Source organism: Rattus norvegicus, chromosome 2 (genome assembly GCF_021556685.1).
Source record: "Rattus norvegicus strain SHRSP/BbbUtx chromosome 2, alternate assembly SHRSP_T2T, whole genome shotgun sequence".
Lineage (NCBI taxonomy): Eukaryota > Metazoa > Chordata > Mammalia > Rodentia > Muridae > Rattus > Rattus norvegicus.
Window position 1 is genome coordinate 164,660,275 of NC_141535.1, and position 22,566 is coordinate 164,682,840.

The following is a 22,566-nucleotide window of genomic DNA, read 5'->3' on the forward strand; positions in this document are numbered from 1 at the left end:
AACTAAGGATAAAATTCACACGGTTGAATTAGACAGAGGATGGTTAGACAGCTTCCTCAAAATGTGAACACTAAGAAATTCGAAAGTGTTGTTTTGTATAAAATGACTATGTTTGTCTTCCCTTAAACGTTGTGGCCAAAGAATATCAGTTTCAACTGTACATCCTAGAAATGCTGATTGAGATTCTGGCTTTTTCATTAGTTGATAACATATCACCTCTTCTGAGAGGATCTTTTCTGTCATATCTTTTGCTATCTCACTTCAAAATATATGTCATAATTTGTCTTAGTCTCCATTTACAAATACTACACTTCCAAAATGAAGAGAAAGGTTTTAAATATTCATGTTATTCTGTGGTCACTATACAATAATGAGAGATCTGCATGTAATGCCAGTGACTGTTTAGTATTTTCTTATGTTTATATACATTCCTCCATTATTACAAAATAATCTTTTTAAAGAATGAAACAATCAAGGCAAATTTTATTTTATACTCATGGAGCAAAGAGTGAAGATGAGATAAAATGATCCATGAATATTAAGTTAAATGTAGACATGTGTGTATATGTGTTTAGTGTACTATCATATATATGTATATAATGCATACATAATTTTAAGAATATGTTTGTATCTAGTTTTATCATTTATTTGTGTAGTTATAATCTAGAGCTCATTAGATAAGCCTAGACAGATGTAGGGTAGGAAATGTCATCTTATATATTTTGCAGACATTATTAAATAATAAAGTAAGCAACATGTTTTCAGTTTTTACATTGTAGTGAATGATGATTATCTGAGAAGAAATTTATGAAGCCCTGAAGCAGGTGATAAGAATTGCAAAGGCCTGGATACAGAACTCAGCAGTTTTGAGAATAAGTTTGTGGGAAGACACAACAAATATAAAACATGTTTCTTAAAATATCAAGATTTGAGCAGCTCTCTGCTCCCAGACACGGTGAGAGAGAGACCCAACCGCCTGGTCAGGTGGGCACTCCTGAGGCTGCAGAGCGGAAGAGACCACCAACACTGCTCACCCTGCCCACATCCCTGGCCCAAGAGGAAACTGTATAAGGCCTCTGGGCTCCCGTGGGGGGAGGGCCCAGGAGCCGCAGGACCCCTGCCTGAGACACCGCCAGAACCTGAAAGAAACAGACAGGATAAACAGTTCTCTGCACCCAAATCCATGGGAGGGAGAGCTAAACCTTCAGAGAGGCAGACAAGGCTGGGAAACAAGAAGAGACTGCTCCCTGCACACACATCTCGGACGCCAGAGGAAAAAGCCAAAGACCATCTGGAACCCTGGTGCACTGAAGCTCCCGGAAGGGGCGGCACAGGTCTTCCTGGTTGCTGCCGCTGCAGAGAGCCCCTGGGCAGCACCCCACGAGCGAACTTGAGCTGCAGGACCACAGGTAAGACCAAATTTTCTGCTGCAAGAAAGCTGCCTAGTGAACTCAAGACACAGGCCCACAGGAACAGCTGAAGACCTGTAGAGAGGAAAAACTACACGCCCGAAAGCAGAACACTCTGTCCCCATAACTGACTGAAAGAGAGGAAAACAGGTCTACAGCACTCCTGACACACAGGCTTATAGGACAGTCTAGCCACTGTCAGAAATAGCAGAACAAAGTAACACTAGAGATAATCTGATGGCGAGAGGCAAGCGCAGGAACCCAAGCAACAGAAACCAAGACTACATGGCACCATCGGAGCCCACTTCTCCCATCAAAACAAACATGGAATATCCAAACACACCAGAAAAGCAAGATCTAGTTTCAAAATCATTTTTGATCATGATGCTAGAGGACTTCAAGAAAGACGTGAAGAACTCCCTTAGAGAACAAGTAGAAGCCTACAGAGAGGAATCGCAAAAATGCCTAAAAGAATCGCAAAAATCACTGAAAGAATTCCAGGAAAACATAAACAAGTAGAAGCCCATAGAGAGGAGACACAAAAATCCCTGAAAGAATTCCAGGAAAACACAATCGAACAGTTGAAGGAATTAAAAATGGAAATAGAAGCAATCAAGAAAGGACACATGGAAACAACCCTGGATATAGAATACCAAAAGAAGAGACAAGGAGCTGTAGATACAAGCTTCACCAACAGAATACAAGAGATGGAAGAGAGAATCTCAGGAGCAGAAGATACCATAGAAATCATTGACTCAACTGTCAAAGATAATGTAAAGCGGAAAAAGCTACTGGTCCAAAACATACAGGAAATCCAGGACTCAATGAGAAGATCAAACCTAAGGATAATAGGTATAGAAGAGAGTGAAGACTCCCAGCTCAAAGGACCAGTAAATATCTTCAACAAAATCACAGAAGAAAACTTCCCTAACCTAAAAAAAGAGATACCCATAGACATACAAGAAGCCTACAGAACTCCAAATAGATTGGACCAGAAAAGAACCACCTCCCGTCACATAATTGTCAAAACACCAAACGCACAAAATAAAGAAAGAATATTAAAAGCAGTAAGGGAAAAAGGTCACATAACATATAAAGGGAGACCTATCAGAATCACACCAGACTTCTTGCCAGAAACTATGAAGGCCAGAAGATCCTGGACTGATGTCATATAGACCCTAAGAGAACACAAATGCCAGCCCAGTTTACTGTATCCTGCAAAACTCTCAATTAACATTGATGGAGAAACCAAGATATTCCATGACAAAACCAAATTTACACAATATTTTTCCACAAATCCAGCACTACAAAGGATAATAAATGGTAAAGCCCAACATAAGGAGGCAAGCTATACCCTAGAAGAAGCAAGAAACTAATCGTCTTGGCAACAAAACAAAGAGAATGAAAGCACACAAACATAACCTCACATCCAAATATGAATATAACGGGAAACAATGATCACTATTCCTTAATATCTCTCAATATCAATGGCCTCAACTCCCCAATAAAAGACATAGATTAACAAACTGTATACGCAACGAGGACCCTGCTTCTGCTGCCTACAGGAAACACACCTCAGAGACAAAGACAGACACTACCTCAGAGTGAAAGGCTAGAAAACAACTTTCCAAGCAAATGGTCAGAAGAAGCAAGCTGGAGTAGCCATTCTAATATCAAATAAAATCAATTTCCAACTAAAAGTCATCAAAAAAGATAAGGAAGGACACTTCATATTCATCAAAGGAAAAATCAACCAAGATGAACTCTCAATCCTAAATATCTATGCCCCAAATACAAGGGCACCTACATACGTAAAAGAAACCTTACTAAAGCTCAAAACACACATTGCACCTCACACAATAATAGTGGGAGATTTCAACACCCCACTCTCATCAATGGACAGATCATGGAAAGAGAAATTAAACAGTGATGTCGACAGACTAAGAGAAGTCATGAGCCAAATGGACTTAACGGATATTTATAGAACACTCTATCCTAAAGCAAAAGGATATACCTTCTTCTCAGCTCCTCATGGTACTTTCTCCAAAATTGACCATATAATTTTAGGTCAAAAAACGAGCCTCAACAGGTACAGAAAGATAGAAATAATCCCATGCGTGCTATCTGACCACCACGGCCTAAAACTGGTCTTCAATAACAATAAGGGAAGAATGCCCACATATACGTGGAAATTGAACAATGCTCTACTCAATGATAACCTGGTCAAGGAAGAAATAAAGAAAGAAATTAAAAACTTTTTAGAATTTAATGAAAATTAAGATACAACATACTCAAACTTATGGGACACAATGAAAGCTGTGCTAAGAGGAAAACTCATAGCGCTGAGTGCCTGCAGAAAGAAACAGGAAAGAGATATGTCAGCAGCTTGACAGCACACCTAAAAGCTCTAGAACAAAAAGAAGCAAATACACCCAGGAGGAGTAGAAGGCAGGAAATAATCAAACTCAGAGCTGAAATCAACCAAGTAGAAACAAAAAGGACCATAGAAAGAATCAACAGAACCAAAAGTTGGTTCTTTGAGAAAATCAACAAGATAGATAAACCCTTAGCCAGACTAACGAGAGGACACAGAGAGTGCGTCCAAATTAACAAAATCAGAAATGAAAATGGAGACATAACTACAGATTCAGAGGAAATTCAAAAAATCATCAGATCTTACTATAAAAACCTATATTCAACAAAATTTGAAAATCTTCAGGAAATGGACAATTTCCTAGACAGATACCAGGTATCGAAGTTAAATCAGGAACAGATAAACCAGTTAAACAACCCCATAACTCCTAAGGAAATAGAAGCAGTCATTAAAGGTCTCCCAACCAAAAAGAGCCCAGGTCCAGACGGGTTTAGTGCAGAATTCTATCAAACCTTCATAGAAGACCTCATACCAATATTATCCAAACTATTCCACAAAATTGAAACAGATGGAGCCCTACCGAATTCCTTCTACGAAGCCAAAATTACTCTTATACCTAAACCACACAAAGACACAACAAAGAAAGAGAACTTCAGACCAATTTCCCTTATGAATATCAACGCAAAAATACTCAATAAAATTCTGGCAAACCGAATTCAAGAGCACATCAAAACAATCATCCACCATGATCAAGTAGGCTTCATCCCAGGCATGCAGGGATGGTTTAATATACGGAAAACCATCACCGTGATCCATTATATAAACAAACTGAAAGAACAGAACCACATGATCATTTCATTAGATGCTGAGAAAGCATTTGACAAAATTCAACACCCCTTCATGATAAAAGTCCTGGAAAGAATAGGAATTCAAGGCCCATACCTAAACATAGTAAAAGCCATATACAGCAAACCAGTTGCTAACATTAAACTAAATGGAGAGAAACTTGAAGCAATCCCACTAAAATCAGGGACTAGACAAGGCTGCCCACTCTCTCCCTACTTATTCAATATAGTTCTTGAAGTTCTAGCCAGAGCAATCAGACAACAAAAGGAGATCAAAGGGATACAGATCGGGAAAGGAAGAGGTCAAAATATCACTATTTGCAGATGACATGATAGTATATTTAAGTGATCCCAAAAGTTCCACCAGAGAACTACTAAAGCTGATAAACAACTTCAGCAAAGTGGCTGGGTATAAAATTAACTCAAATAAATCAGTTGCCTTCCTCTATACAAAAGAGAAACAAGCCGAGAAAGAAATTAGGGAAACAACACCCTTCATAATAGACCCAAATAATATAAAGTACCTCGGTGTGACTTTAACCAAGCAAGTAAAAGATCTGTACAATAAGAACTTCAAGACACTGAGGAAAGAAATTGAAGAAGACCTCAGAAGATGGAAAGATCTCCCATGCTCATGGATTGGCAGGATTAATATAGTAAAAATGGCCATTTTACCAAAAGCAATCTACAGATTCAATGCAATCCCCATCAAAATACCAATCCAATTCTTCAAAGAGTTAGACAGAACAATTTGCAAATTCATCTGGAATAACAAAAAACCCAGGATAGCTAAAGCTATCCTCAACAATAAAAGGACTTCAGGGGGAATCACTATCCCTGAACTCAAGCAGTATTACAGAGCAATAGTGATAAAAACTGCATGGTATTGGTACAAAGACAGACAGATAGACCAATGGAATAGAATTGAAGACCCAGAAATGAACCCACACACCTATGGTCACTTGATTTTTGACAAAGGAGCCAAAACCATCCAATGGAAAAAAGATAGCATTTTCAGCAAATGATGCTGGTTCAACTGGAGGGCAACATGTAGAAGAATGCAGATCGATCCATGCTTATCACCCTGTACAAAGCTTAAGTCCAAGTAGATCAAGGACCTCCACATCAAACCAGACACACTCAAACTAATAGAAAAAAACTAGGGAAGCATCTGGAACACATGGGCACTGGAAAAAATTTCCTGAACAAAACACCAATGGCTTATGCTCTAAGATCAAGAATCGACAAATGGGATCTCATAAAACTGCAAAGCTTCTGTAAGGCAAAGGACACTGTGGTTAGGACAAAACGGCAACCAACAGATTGGGAAAAGATCTTTACCAATCCTATAACAGATAGAGGCCTTATATCCAAAATATACAAAGAACTCAAGAAGTTAGACCGCAGGGAAACAAATAACCCTATAAAAAATGGGGTTCAGAGCTAAACAAAGAATTCACAGCTGAGGAATGCCGAATGGCTGAGAAACACCTAAAGAAATGTTCAACATCTTTAGTCATAAGGGAAATGCAAATCAAAACAACCCTGAGATTTCACCTCACACCAGTGAGAATGGCTAAGATCAAAAACTCAGGTGACAGCAGATGCTGGCGAGGATGTGGAGAAAGAGGAACACTCCTCCATTGTTGGTGGGATTGCAGACTGGTAAAACCATTCTGGAAATCAGTCTGGAGGTTCCTCAGAAAATTGGACATTGAACTGCCTGAGGATCCAGCTATACCTCTCTTGGGCATATACCCAAAAGATGCCTCAACATATAAAAGAGACACGTGCTCCACTATGTTCATCGCAGCCTTATTTATAATAGCCAGAAGCTGGAAAGAACCCAGATGCCCTTCAACAGAGGAATGGATACAGAAAATGTGGTACATCTACACAATGGAATATTACTCAGCTATCAAAAACAACGAGTCTATGAAATTCGTAGGCAAATGGTTGGAACTGGAAAATATCATTCTGAGTGAGCTAACCCAATCACAGAAAGACATACATGGTATGCACTCATTGATAAGTGGCTATTAGCCCAAATGCTTGAATTACCCTAGATCCCTAGAACAAACGAAACTCAAGACGGATGATCAAAATGTGAATGCTTCACTCCTTCTTTAAATGAGGAAAAAGAATACCCTTGGCAGGGAAGGGAGAGGCAAAGATTAAAACAGAGACTGAAGGAACACCCATTCAGAGCCTGCCCCACATGTGGCCCATACATATACAGCCACCCTATTAGACAAGATGGATGAAGCAAAGAAGTGCAGACCGACAGGAGCCGGATGTAGATCTCTCCTGAGAGACACAGCCAGAATACAGCAAATTCAGAGGCGAATGCCAGCAGCAAACCACTGAACTGAGAATAGGTCCCCTATTGAAGGAATCAGAGAAAGAACTGGAAGAGCTTGAAGGGGCTCGAGACCCCAAAAGTACAACAATGCCAAGCAACCAGAGCTTCCAGGGACTAAGCCACTACCTAAAGACTATACATGGACTGACCCTGGACTCTGACCCCATAGGTAGCAATGAATATCCTAGTAAGAGCACCAGTGGAAGGGGAAGCCCTGGGTCCTGCTAAGACTGAACCCCCAGTGAACTAGTCTATGGGGGGAGGGCGGCAATGGGGGGAGGGTTGGGAGGGCAACACCCATAAGGAAGGGGAGGGGGGAGGGGGATGTTTGCCCGGAAACCGGGAAAGGGAATAACACTCGAAATGTATATAAGAAATACTCAAGTTAATAAAAAAAAAAAAAAAAAAAAAACAGAGACTGAAGGAACACCCATTCAGAGCCTGCCCCACATGCGGCCCATACATATACAGCCACCCAATTAGACAAGATGGATGAAGCAAAGAAGTGCAGACCGACAGGAGCCAGATGTAGATCTCTCCTGAGAGACACAGCCAGAATACAGCAAATTCAGAGGCGAATGCCAGCAGCAAACCACTGAACTGAGAATAGGTCCCCTATTGAAGGAATCAGAGAAAGAACTGGAAGAGCTTGAAGGGGCTCGAGACCCCAAAAGTACAACAATGCCAAGCAACCAGAGCTTCCAGGGACTAAGCCACTACCTAAAGACTATACATGGACTGACCCTGGACTCTGACCCCATAGGTAGCAATGAATATCCTAGTAAGAGCACAAGTGGAAGGGGAAGCCCTGGGTCCTGCTAAGACTGAACCCCCAGTGAACTAGTCTATGGGGGGAGGGCGGCAATGTGGGGAGGGTTGGGAGGGGAACACCCATAAGGAAGGGGAGGGGGGAGGGGCATGTTTGCCCGGAAACCGGGAAAGGGAATAACACTCGAAATGTATATAAGAAATACTCAAATTAATAAAAAAAAATATCAAGATTTGAATAATTTCATAGTTTCTATTTTTCAGTACTTGAATTTTATACGTTATAATACTACAAATTTTTAAATGTCATTTTTTGTTCTTATGCATAATGTTTCCTTTGCAGTTGAAATAAATACAAAAATCTGCTGATGGATCAGATTATTTCTCTTGGCACTTATCCATGAATTCAACCTGGTTGTTATGCCTCAGAGCAAGCCCCCCCCCTTTTTTTAATGACTGTTCCTCATTATTTCATGGTTTAAAATTCTCATTAAATTGCTTTACATTCTTTTCTACTCTATTCTTTAACTATTACTCACTACTCAGAACTGCAGCCCTAGTTGTAGTAGCACTCATGTTTGTAGCCTCCATGTATTTTTATTAATTTATTTCGAGATTGGAATCTTTTCTTAATACATTAACAAATTAATCCCCCTCCCCTTCTAATTCTTAAGTATGTATCATCCATTGGTCCAAAACACCACGAAAAAAGAAATAAATAATAGATTTGCAATGGAAATGCATGTTGGGGAATATGATAGCAAGATGAAGTATCACTTTTATTACTAAGAAATATTATTATTTTGCATTTAAGATTTTGTAAAGCTGCAATTTGTCTAATATAACTATAGTACTTAGGCTCGTTTTGTTCTCCATGATGCAGAAAGGTTTTCACTGATTGCTTTACTTTCAGGTTTGCAAGCGCATAAATATGAAACGAATGTGAATGTGGATATGTTTGTGTGTGCCAGTGTTTTCATTGTGTGTGTGTGTGTGTGTGTGTGTGTGTCTGTGTGCGTGTGTGTAGGATGAGTGTGTGTGCACATTCATGCCTGTGAGTGTGGGCACATATGGCAACAGTATGGGTTTGGAAGTCCATGGACAAATAACATTTTGATCCTTATTTTCTTCCTTGTTTCTTTTCTTTTTTTTTTTTTTTTTGGTTTGTATATTTTTATTTACATTTCAAATTTTATTCCCTTTCCTGCCTATCCCATCCCCCCTTTTTCTATAAGGGCGTTCCCCTCCTCATCCACCTCCCCTTCTTGGCCCCCCCGACATTCCCCTACATTGGGGTCCAACCTTGACAGGACCAGGGGCTTCTCCTTCCATTGGTGCCCAACAAGGCCTTCCTCTGCTACCTATGCAGTTGGAGCCATAGGTCAGTGCATGTATAGTCTTTAGGTAGTGGCTTAGTCCCTGGGAGCTCTGGCATTGTAAATTGTCTTTTTTCTTGTTGATTGAGGCACATGGCAAAACTACCCCTTGAGCTTCTGCTTCTGATGCCTCTATTCCCCCACCTACCCATTGGAGCATATGTATTAAAGGTTCAAGATACCACATGGATATTTGAGTTCTGAAACTTTAGGGTAGCATGACAAGACTTTACCTGCTGATTTATCTCCCTAGCTCCAAGGGACTTCTAATTGTTCCATTTTTGATGATCTGATAAAACTAAGCACGAGATCTCACTTTATTTGCTCATCACAAACGTTAGTTGCTCTGTATCAAATGAAATGAAAATAAATAAAATAACCATTATAAACAAAATTTACATTAAAATGTTTGTTTTGCAACATTTATTGTATTTAGATGTATTACGATTTCGTTCTTTTTTTTATTTTTGCTTTTCACACCTAGAACATCTGTTCAGATAAGGTCTTAACTTTACAGTATCTGCACTTTTCCATCTTGCTATATATGTGAGGGTAATGTTTTATCTTATTTACAGGAAGAATTGGCAAGACTTCTAAAGGTTCCAAAAATAAGAATTTGAGGAAAACTAAAACTGTTTTTATCTCATCTTGAAACTTAATAAAGAAATTCTTTCACAGTTAAATGTTTACATTCCATGCTTATTATATTTCTGTGGTTAAAAGATACTAAACAGTCCACTAGAAGACTCTTAGACAGTATAAACACTTTCAGAAATATAGCAATACACAAAATCTGCGTCCAAAAATGTCCATAGCTTTCGTATTTACCAAAAGTGAACACGATGAGGTAGAAATGAGCTAAACAATCTCAGAGGAAGAGGAAAAGTTTTATTTAGCTTGCAATTCCACTGCACATTGTTCCATCAAAGGAGGTCTTAACAGGATAACCAACAGGGTAGGATTCTGGAGGCAGGAGCTGACGCACATGCCATGGAGAGGTGCTGCTTACTGGCTTGCTCAACCTCCTTTCTTATAGAACCTAGGACCACCAACCTAGGCATGGAACCACTCACAATGGGCTAAGCCCTTCCCCATCAATCACTAATTAAGAAAATATCCTACACTTGGATCTTAAGGAGGGATTTTGCTCAGTTGGAGTTTCTGTCCTTTCAGATGACTGCAGTTTGTGGCAATATTTACAAGCAGACAGGACACACAGCTAACATATTTGAAGGAGTTGTGTACAGGTTGACTGAGAACTGACAAGAATGAGTCAGCTGCATGTACAGGAATGGTATTGAAAACTGCATCTAGGTGATGCAACCATGTTGGAGAGCAAGACTTCCTTCATAAATAGCAAGCCAGGAAAAAGGCCAAGTATTCAAATATTTCAAATGTTACCACAATTCACTTAGTGGGCTTAAAATTAAAGGCAAACAGTTTTAATATATCAATTTTTATAGAAATATTTAAATTTTACGACTTTGACAGACATTGGCAAATTTTGTGACAAATGTGGTATGTTCCATAAATAAAATAAGAGTAGATTTGAAGAGTCTGCTAAAATAAAATGTGGGTTGGTGGTGAAATCAGCAATACCATAGAATAAGATTCAAATTTTTTACCTTAATATTGCACAGCTCATTTTAATAATTGAGTGGGTGTCCAGAAATATTTCTACATTTCTATTTGTACATTTGTATTTCTGAGTTCTGCCATAAAACTTCCTCAAATCATGCATGAGACATGCCATTTTTATTTTGGCGTGTAGTAAGAAGAACAAAAAGGGAAACACAGACCATCCCTATTTTCTTCACCTTTGGATAGAAATGAAATTTTATTTGAGGAGTAATTATCTTTTACAGGAGGATTTAAAATGGCAACTTTTACTGTTCCCTCAGTCATGGCCATATAAAGAGAGTGCCGACTTCTATAAAAAGCTGCAAAGTAATGCAGAGACAGGTACATAAGCCCGGGATCATTGCTATGTTTAATTGTGGAACAAAGCCTTCGTTTATTATTATACCAGAAAATAGTTACTTCACACATCTGGATTTAAATTAAATTACGTATTTAATGTACCCATCCTTCTTAAGTCCTGCTTACATTTAATATGTAATAACGTTCAGAAAACTTGTGGCTGAATAAAAATGAGAAAAGGATAGCCTTATATGGGAAAAAAATAAAAATAATTCTGAGTTTTTTCCCAGAGAAGAGTCAGTGTCCATTTAGAAAAACAAAATATTTTGTGTACTCCATGTCCAAAAACTTATCTCAAGTAATTAGTTAAGTAGGTTGATAAAAGTGATAGATATCATGGACTACTTATTAACAAAAATTATCAATAGAAGTCAACATCATTTGGGTAGTGTTATATATGTGGAAGGAGAACAGAAATCAAAAAAAAAAATCTGTACTAAATCGAACCAGATTAATGATTTATTTGTAGAAGCAACACCTTTACACTGGCCTAAAGTTAATGAGAATATGAGGCCATGGGCTGACTTGTCACTGAAGGCCAGGAAGGTGAGGAGAAATATTCAGTTTTCTCTCTTCCTTCTTCTCACTCCCAATTTCTTCTCATTTTTTCAAGTACTCCACAACTTCTTCCTATTGATAAGGTTTGTGAAGAATCTGAACCATAATGGAAACAGAAGGGCACAGTTTAGCTCCCATATGCAGGACCTGAATTCAATTTCCAGCTCCTGGAGATAAGAGAAGCAGAAAGATAACTGATTAATCCAGAAAAATCAAATCTAAAGCAGAAGGACCCAAGAGGAAGACAGTTGGCGTTCTGTGAGGACCATTGGAGGAATTCATGGTGATTTTAGTGTTTATCAATGCTTCCTGAGGGTGATTTAGGACATACTGATATAATGTTGAATAGAGTTGTATTTGTTAATAAATACTATAGGTTCTTTATTATCACTATGATGTCCGTACGGTTTCTAAAAATACAAAGGAAATTACAGACAGAAGCGTTAAAACAAATGGAACGTGCTAGAATAAAAGAAATATTGTACAGTTTAAGTGTTCTTCTATAACATGGTATGACATGGATTTCAGAAGTCTGGAACATAAGAGAAGATTTTCCTGTGTCCACTTCTGACTTTTGTCCTAAGTATTTGAGTGAAAGTATTCAGAAGACATGTCCTTCACTTACAGCTTAGGAAACACATTGATTCAGTCTGCCATTGCTACAATGCCAAGTTTCAACATTCTCTGAAGAATAGAATGGTTCGAGGTCTGTGACCAGCTCCCTAGCTTTCTGTGATTCATTAGACTGATACATTTCAAAAAGTTAGCGTCTAACTTGCAGTATTAAATTGCTAAAGGCAAGATGAATACGGTAGTCATTGTAGATGACAGTACAGTAGCAGACAGCAATCAAAATAGTTTTGCCTGAAAAGAATATTAATGATTTGTTTTCACTTGAAGAAGTACCTTCCTATACTGTAAGATATTTATATTCTGAAATTATAGCATACATAAAATTCTCATTAACCACATACTGGATAAAGAAAGGAACATAATATGATATCACTGAGGGATATATATAAACATAATTATTCAACTGGAATTTATTCCACAAAATTTTAAAGATCATTTGTTTGCCATCAAGAACAAATGGTGGGCCAGGCACTTGGTTATGAGGGACCCGTATGGAAGGGTTAGGGAAAGAATAGAAGTTGTAGAAGGAAATGGCAACCCCATAGAAAGACCAGACCAACAGCATCAACAAACCTGGAACCCCTGCTGCTCCCAGAGATTAAGCCACCAACCAAAAAGCATACTTGGGCTGGTTCATGGTCCTCAGAACAATGTAGCACAGGATTTCCTTGCCGGCCTCAATGGGAGAGGATGAGTACCTAATCCTGTAGAGACTTGATGCCCCAGGCAAGGAAGATGTGGAGGAGGTAAGATGGGGCTGAGTGAGAGAGCAACCCCTCAGAGGCAAAGAAGATTTGGTGAAGAACTCTTTGAGGTGGAATGGTAGTGGAGGCAATTTTTGGAATGTAAATAAATAAAACAATTATTAAATAACAACAAGAAAAACTGCCTTTGATTCCTAACCATACTCCTAGTATGCCATGAACTATTTTTTATTATATTTACAGTATCGTATAAACATATGACATGAAAAAGCATCAACCCTGTTTCCAATTCCCATGATGTGAGGGTTATTACAGTTAAAATGCCTTGACAATGCAGAGATCTTTTTAATACCACATTTTTAGAATAGTTACAGTCATAGTTATAGTGATAATGGATGGCTGGTTTCTATCATACATTTTTCCAACTTGCCTGTTTGACTGATGTATAACATTGATGTACTATGATGAGCAAGAGTGGACTATTATGAATTAAATCAAGTGTGATTGTAACCTTAGGACATGATCAGATTTGACTTTGCATCTAAAACAAATCATCCCATCTAAAATACAATAGAACATCCAGTGAATCATTCCCACAGTGTTAATAAAAACAAGCAGAAATTGACTTCCACTTACATCATTAAGTGTACTTCTTATTTTAATTATTTAACAATATCAAATATACAACCCAAAGGCACTTTAAAGGCTCTCCATCAAACAGACATATTTACTGGTTTATTTGATATCTTTGCCAATAAAAACAAGTAAAATAATAAAAATTATATCAGGAATTATGAAAAATGACATGCCAGAGAGAGGAAATGAATTTTATAAAAAATGAGTCAAGTGCTACCGTGATAATATTTCTATCTAAAATGTTGAAGATATGCTAGTGTTGTGTGATGTGTGTTACAGTATTATAGTTCTTCATGTCTGTGCTCATAAATTACAACTGTGAATAAAAATTTAGTAGGCAGAATTTTGGGTAAAACTCTGAAATTTTAAGTAAACACTGATAGATTTGTTGATCTGAGTGGATAAATGAGTGTGTGGTAAGTAGCAGAAAACACAAGATGTAAATTTGAAATAATGATTTTCTCTGGAACAACATATGAATGGAATCTTCAAATTGCCATTGAACATGAAACATTTCTCTAATTTAAGATTAGCCAAAGAAATACTTCAGCAGAAGGTGAGCATTCTAATGAGAAAAATAAAATGTTGTGCTATGTAAATATCATTCATTGTTTTTTCTAAATGACTGCGTTTTAAATCATTAATAGACAAAGTGGCAGTGATAGCCGTAATTCAGCTCATTAAACAATACCTTGTATTTCATATTTGACTGAACAGGGGTGTGTGAGTATTGCTAAGCACGCATTCAACTGACACAGTGCCCTTGGATATAGCAGCATCTCCAGGGAACTATTAATCTGCAGAAGTTTGCCCATTGCAGGAAATTCCACCTTGAACAGTTTCATTATTTATCCTACATATATATTTAGCTTCCCCTTTCAACCCATTCTTTCATGTTTTCAGAAGAATTGTAAACTTCATTGCTTGTAAATAACACATTTCATATAAGATGTCGTTGACTAATGGGTATCCTTATAGAACTGACTGTGCATACCATATTTATGCTTGTTTTCAATCAGCTGGCCTAGTCGAATAGTGAATGGCCACATAGTTATATATTGTCACCAAGATATACATAGCACTGGCTCATCATATAACTGGAATTTGGTATTTTTTGACTAACACGTCCTCATTTCTATTATCTCCTAACAGCTATGTACTATTTTGTTTCAATGACTATGGATGGTTTTTATATTCTATGAATAACCAAGATTACAAACTATTTCTCTTTGGCTTTTTCACTTACTTTACATAACACCTTTAAGGTTATCCACATTGTTGAAAATGTCATAATATCCTTTTGTTTCATATTTTAATATATTTAAAGACTATAAAATATTCATATAGATAAATAACAGTCCTAACTTGAAGAATTTTCTTTCTTTCCTTTCACCATGCCCTTCTTTTTTTTTTAAAGATTTATTTATTTATTATATATAAGTACACACTGTAGCTGTCTTCAGATACACCAGAAGAGGGCATCGGATCTCTTTACAGGTGGTTGTGAGCCACCATGTGGTTGCTGGGAATTGAACTCATAACCTCTGGAAGAGCAGTCGGGTGCTCTTAACCGCTGAGCCATCTCTCCAGCCCTCACCATGCCCTTCTTATCATAGCAAGCAGCAGTACAATACCATTACCTCTTTTATTCCATGCCTAAGGATTTCTGAAGCAGTCCCACTATACTAGCTTTTCTTACTTACAAGTGAGTCCATTTCTAATTCCTTGCTTAGAGAAAGTATATATCCACATTTTCCATAAAGAGGACATAATTTAAAAGAGTCAGTTTCTCTCAGAGTTGGCCTATCATGCTGTTGAAGGAGAATCATGTTACCACCAGGCTGGCCAATCTTACTGTTTGGTCAAAATTCTAGAGAAAAAACCTATGGAGTACATTTCCATCAATGATTTCTTTCTTTGATGTGCCTTAGCAATATTCCATCATGCATATACTCTCTAATTTACAATGAATATATGTCCCAATATATCTACTGTTAGATTAAAATACTAAAAGGTGAGACTCGCCTTTATGTAGAAGAGTAATGAAGTACACTATGGAGCACAATTTATTTCCTTTAGTGAGAAAGTGGGAAAGAGAATTGAACCATCGGCACAGGGAACTTTCCTAAACAGAACTCCAATGGCTCAGGCTCTAAGGTCAAGAATTGATAAATGGTACCTCATGAAACTGGATAGCTTCTGTACGGCAAAGGACATATAGGCAAATTGGCAATTGGGAAAAAAAAACTTTACTAACATCATATCCAATAGATGGCTATTATCCAAAATATATAAAGAATTCAAGAAGCTAATCACCAAGAAACCAAACAACCCAATCAAAAAATGTGATATAGAACTAAACAGAGAATTCACAACAGAGGAATTTCAAAGGGCTAAGAAACACCTAGAGAAATGTTCAAAGTCCTTAGTGATCAGGAAAAAGCAAATAAAAAAGAACCTGAGATTCCACTTTACACCAATATGAATGGCTAAGATCAAAACCTCAGGTGATAACACATGTCAGAGAGGATGTGGAGAAAGAGGAACACTCCTACATTGTTGGTGGGATTGGAAACTGGTACAACCACTCTAGAAATCAATCTAGAGGTTCCTCGGAAAATTGTACATATATTTATATGTTCTTGAACTCATTTTTTAGAGTTCTTTTCCATAGCCTTAAATGATATCCTGAAGGTCACACATTATCATTTTGTTGTGGAACAGCAAGCGCATTCTTGCTCTCTGGAATTGGGCTGTTCTGATTATCGTGAAGTCATTGGTCTTCTCAGGGAGAACACTCCCTGAAAAAGGAACACGAAGTAAAACATCGTTGTCCAAGCAAGCCTTATGACTACTGTAACTGTCAGCACTCAAGAAGACCCATGCCTTGCTGTCTCAGCTCTGGGGATAGGAATCATGTCACACTGTCTCTCTTGTGGCCAGGCTGGACCTCACAATGATATCATTTGCAAATAGTGATACTTTTACTTCTTCCTTTTCAAATTGTATCTCCTTGTTCTCCTGCTTATTTATTGCTTTAGCTAGAATTTCAACTTTCATATTGAATAGATATGGAGAGAATAAATAACCTTATCTTGTTCATGACTAGCAAAGTTGTTTTGAGTTTCTCTACACACATACACACACACACACACACACATTTTATTTATATTTGCTATATATCTCTAATAGCTCCAGGACCAGAACTTTTATTGTGAACAGGTGTTGGCTTTTGTCAAAGACTTTTCCCTCACCTGAGATCAGATTCACATTTTTTCAGTTTTTTTATATGGTAGATTTCATTTACTTATTTGTGTATGCTGAATCCCTGAATCTCTGGGATGAATCCAATTTGATCATGGTAAGTAATTACTCATACTTTTTAGATTTACAAATATTGTGTAGCACTGAATTTTATAGTTAAGTATGTCTTTATAATTCTCTATTTCCTCAGTGTCTTCCATTATATTATCCTTTTACTGTCTGATTTGATTAATTTGGATATACTCTGTTTTAGAGTTAGTTTGAATAAAGTTTTTTAATCTTGTTTCTCAAAGATCCGACTCTATTTAATTCTTTGTATTATTCTTTTTCTTTCCATTTCATTGATTTCTGCCTTCAATTTGATTATTTCCTGCCTCTTGTGTGAGCTTTTGCTTCTTTGTTCAAGAGCTTTTCAAGTGTTAAGTTGCTGATATGAGACTTTTCCTGATTTTTTGTTTTTATTTTTTTTGTTATGTTGTGTCTTTTATGTATACATTTACTGCTATGGATATTCCTCTTAGTGTCCCTTTCATTGAGTCCCATAAAAATATACCATGTTCTGAGGTTTTTCCTGAATTTTGGAGATCCTTTAATTATTTCTTTATTATGTCTTGACCCATTTTTTTCATTCAGCAGAGAATTTCCGTAAGTTTGTCAGCACCTTGATGTTTCTGTTCTTGCATCCAGCTTTAATCTTTGGTGATCTACCTAATTTTTGTTGTGGATGGCCTGCCTATTGATGACATTTGGGTACTGAAGTCTCCAACTATCTGTTTTGTGAGGATCAATATGTGATTTAAGCTGCAGTAGTGTTTCTCCTAAATACTTGGCTGCCCTTGTGTTTGGGGCACAGGTGTCAGAAATTAAAATGTCAACTTAGTGGATTGTTTTTGTTTTGTTTTGTTTTGGGTTGTTGTTGTTTAATGAACCTGTTTTGTCCTTCCTTAGCTCTATGACTGGTTTGAAGTCTATTTTGTTAGATATTAAAATGGTTGTATCAGATTTTCTCTTAGGTCCATTTGCTTGGTATATATTTTTCAAATCCTTTATCCTGATTTTATATCTATCCTTGGTACTGCGGTGTTTCTTGGATGCAGGAGAAAGAAGAATCCTGTTTTAGCTTTTGTTGCATTAGCCCGTGTCTTTGTTATTGGGAAATTGAGACCATTGATTTTGAGAGATCTCAGCGACTCCCATTTTTTTGGCTGTTTTTTGTTTTGTGAGTGTGTGTGTGTGTGTGTGTGTGTGTGTGTGTGTGTGTGTGTGTGTGTTCCTTCTTTGGTTTTATTGCTTTCAGATTGTTTGCTGTGTTTTCATGGGTAGAGTTAATCTCCTCCGTTTGGAGTTTTCCATCCATTGCCTTCTCTAAGGTTTCATATGTAAAAGTATAATATTATATTTGATTTTATAATGCGATATCTTATTTTCTTCATCTATGGTTTGAAAGTTTTGCTTGGTATCAATATCTAGACTGGCACCAGAATTCTTTTAGAGTCTGCAACACATCTGTCCAGGCTCTTCTGAAATTAGTCTCTATTGAGAAGTCAGGCGTAAGTCTAATACATGTGCCTTTATATGTTACTTGACCTTGTTTTCCTTGCAGTTTTAGTAGTTTTTCTTTGCTCTCTACATTTATAGTTTTGATAATAATGTGGCAGGTGAACTTTGTACTTGTGGACAAGCTGTTGGTGGGTCCAGGGCTTCTGTGATCTGATTAATGTCCAGTACTTGATCTGCTTATAAAAAATGGTATTTTGCCACTTCAGTCTGATTTAGTGGGGCCTTAAGACCTCTTTTGACTGGATGTTCTGCCCAATGAAAATTTCTTGGGCCTTTTCTCAAACAAAGGATTGACAACCTTTTTGCCTTCTGTTTTTTAATGATGATGGAGGCTAGGACCATCTTTGGCCTTCTTTCCTGTGGACCCTTTGCATGGCTGGAGGAACTTGATTGTGTTCTTATGCTGGCATCAAAGCACATGTGTTTGGTGTGATCATAGATCTATTGCTAATTTCTGGATTTGTCTTCAATGGGTCAGTCTCCTCCCCCAACCTTAGCTTTTCTCTTTGGATTTTCATAGTGGCTGAGTATTGCCTGTTTTACTACCATGTTTGACTGGTGTGTTTCACAGAGAATACTAACTGATATTGAAGGCTGGGGTAAGGACAGCCAGGGAGGGATGGTCTGTGGGATTTAAAGGTGTGGACAGGGAAGAGAGGAAGCAGCATCCTGTTTTCTTTTGCAGAGCTAGGGAAGTCCCTGAGGACAGCATCTAGAGAACAGAGAAAATGGAGAAGTTCTGAGGCAGCCTACCTGATCTTCCAGCACATGTGGCCATGGGTGGGGCAGAAATTGAGGAGGGTGGCAGTATCTGCCTGAGTTGGGGACTGGGACACAGCAATGAGGAGGAAAATATTGTCCAGGGGATATCATGTGAAGGATCCACAGGAGTGTGTACAGGGCAGAGGATGGTGTTCTGTTTCAGTGCTAGGGAGAAAAGTTACGAGTGGATCTTGGGGATTAGAACAGAGAGAATGAAGCAAGTCTCACTTGGTCATATGGAAGATATGGCCAATTGAGATGATGTGTTTTTACTACATAGATGAGGTCTGTTGTCTTTTGGGACTAATCTATTAACAGAGATCTTAAAAGGCTCCAGCACACTCATACTTATATTTCAATACCCTTGGAGTTGGAGTTACAGGCAGTTTTGAATCAACTGTGTAAGCACTGGTAGATTCCATGAATCAAATGTGCAAGACTGCTATATGCTCCTCACTACTAGTTCATCTTTCTGTCCCTCCTTGTATTTTTTTAATTTATATGTATATGTGTGTGTTTGTATATAAATATGGACACATGAGTTATTACATGGGACAGAAAAGGAAATCAGACTTCTTGGAGCTGTACTTAAAAGGCAGGTATAAACTTCCCATGTGGGTGCTTGGAACTGAACATAGATCATCTGAAAGAGCAGATAAGTGATTTAATGATAAGCAATCCCCAGACCTCTTGTGTATGTATTATTAACAATACACTAATTTGTTTTTGGATTTCTCAGCTTCCAAAACTATAAGAAAGTTTTTGCTTATATCACAAATCCTGCGATTGTCTTTTTTATAATATTGTGAACTGACCGAAGCAAGTACTGTTCAAAATGAAATCATGCTATTACTATACAATGAATTGAGATACACCGAGCCCTCTATTTCCAAAGGTTGTGCATTTGATGGTTCAGCAACTGAATGTTAAGAACATTTGTGAAAACAAAAATGCTATTTTTTCTTTGTTTCCTAAAACGCATAGTGATTTAAATTAAACTTACATTCTATTAGATGACTCTTGATTTGTTATGGTTAGATTTATAGATTTTGAACCTTGAGATGGCACAAAATGTCTATGCATTTGATAGAAACTATGCTTTGAATTTTGATTCTTTGCAAGGCTATCAATATTTCATGATATGAATCTGTTACACTGCTGGGGCCAAGAAAGTTACACAAGCACAATACTTTTCCAATAATCTACAGGGTGCTCTGTTGTGATGCTATGACACTCAATGGGTTTTCTGAACTTACACATTTTTACAGTATGTTTGTCTGATTGTGTGCTTATTGTTACATTATGCCAGGTTGATTTAAAATCTAGTGATATTACACTTTTATTTAGTAGACACTTCAGTTTCTGAATTTTGGTGTTAGTGAGATAGACGATCTAGAAACCAATCTCTTGTGATAAAAAAGAGGGAGACTGTGTGTCTGAAATTAAAAAGAACCAGTGACTCAATTCTCAGGATTTTCATTCACTGTGATGAAAGGTAATAGAAAACACTTTACAGCAAGAAAAATTGCAAACACATGATATATATGATTAAAAGAACTTAACTTTAGTGAGAGCTGGAGAAAGTACAGACTTTTGTGGAAAATGTGAACAATTGTATAACTATCACAGAAAAGGGAACAACATAATCCTACCCAAGTCTAACTTTGAGGTGGTGTCACTTATAATATCATAGGCGATCAATGAGGTATATCACTAGGAATCGCTGCTGTAGCATAGATGACTATTTTTATTATATAATTTTATTTTCTTTACTTATTCACTTTACATCACACTCACTGCCTCCCTCCTGATTATCCCCTCTCACAATCTTTCCCCTATGTCCCTTACCCTTCTCCTCGGAGCAGGTGAAGACCCCCTTTGTAACTTTCCCACCTTGGCACTTCAAGTGTCTGTGAGGCTAGGTGCTTTCTCTCTAACTGAGGTAGACAAGGCAGCCCAACTCATAGAACATATCCCAAGTTCAGGCAACAGCTTTTTGGATAACCCTCATTCCAGCTGTTCAGAAACCACATCTGCTACAAATGAGCAGAGAGGTTGAGGTCCAGTCCATGTATGTACTTTGGATGAATAAGATAGTCATAAGAGGCACATGGAGGGAGGGAACTAGGAGGGAGGAGGGAATGTGGAGGAGAATAGAGAATTCACTGTCAGGTTTGGGGAAGGAAGGAAGAAATAGCTAGATAACCATGAAAATGAGTAGTGATCTGCAACTGACAGGGGTGAGGAGGTGGAGGGTGTCTCAAAGACAGATATCTGGGATAAGGGAGGCACCCAAGTATCAATAAGGGTGACTTTAGCTGTGAGTCATAGTACTGGGGATATGGAACCTGAAGAAGCTACCTCCTGTAGTCAGTCAGGGACTCCAGTGGACCAAGAGAGACAACAACCCACCAACCAAATTTTCAACCCCAAATTTATCATATCCACAAGTAATATAGGCACAGGGGAGAGAGCAGAGACTTGGGAAATGGCCAACCAATAATTGGCCAAACTTGAGACCCCATATGATGGGAAAGTACTAATCCCTAACACTATTAATGATATTCTGCTATGCTCGCAGACAGGAATATGTTGTCTTTGAGAAACTCCACCCAGCAGTGACACAGACAGATACAGACAGATACTCACAGGCAAACAGTGGGTGAAGCTTGGGGACACTTATGGAAAAATAGGAAGATTGATTGTGGGCTCTTAAAGCAGGTAGGAACTTCACTATAAGACAAACAGTGTCAACTAACAAGATGGTACCCTTTTGACGGCTACATCCTTGGGGCTCCTCCTGCAAATTGCAGTTAGCTGAGCTACACTGGATAGTCCTCTGTCCCCTAAAAATTTTAATTGCTTTTATAGACTCGAAAAGCATATTATGAATCTGTAACATTCTTTTTTTTTCCAGGACTCCTGAGTCTTAAAAGCCCCTTCTTTCCTCCAGGAGAAGTTGCTCTAATTTGGTGGAAATAACTACACAAAAATGGCTTCCTCTAACCTCATATATATTTCCCGAACTTCTCCCTCCTCCCTTTAAATAGTCACCTATAATCCTCTTTATTTTGTTGAGAAAACTAAAAGTTACCAACTCTAGGGTACATATTTGCCAAACTAGGACTCAAACAACCAAAGATTTGTTGGAGAGGAGCTGTTTAATGTTTCCTGAAATGATTATTGCTTTGCAATTGAGGCTGATCCATAAGAAGGTAGAATGTTCATGGAAGTAATCCTGCATAACAACTTGTATGCCAGTTTTTCATCGTGGAGTGCCTTCTCCACGTAGTAGTAACTGCCTGCTCCCTGTGATGGGTCATAAAGAATGCAGT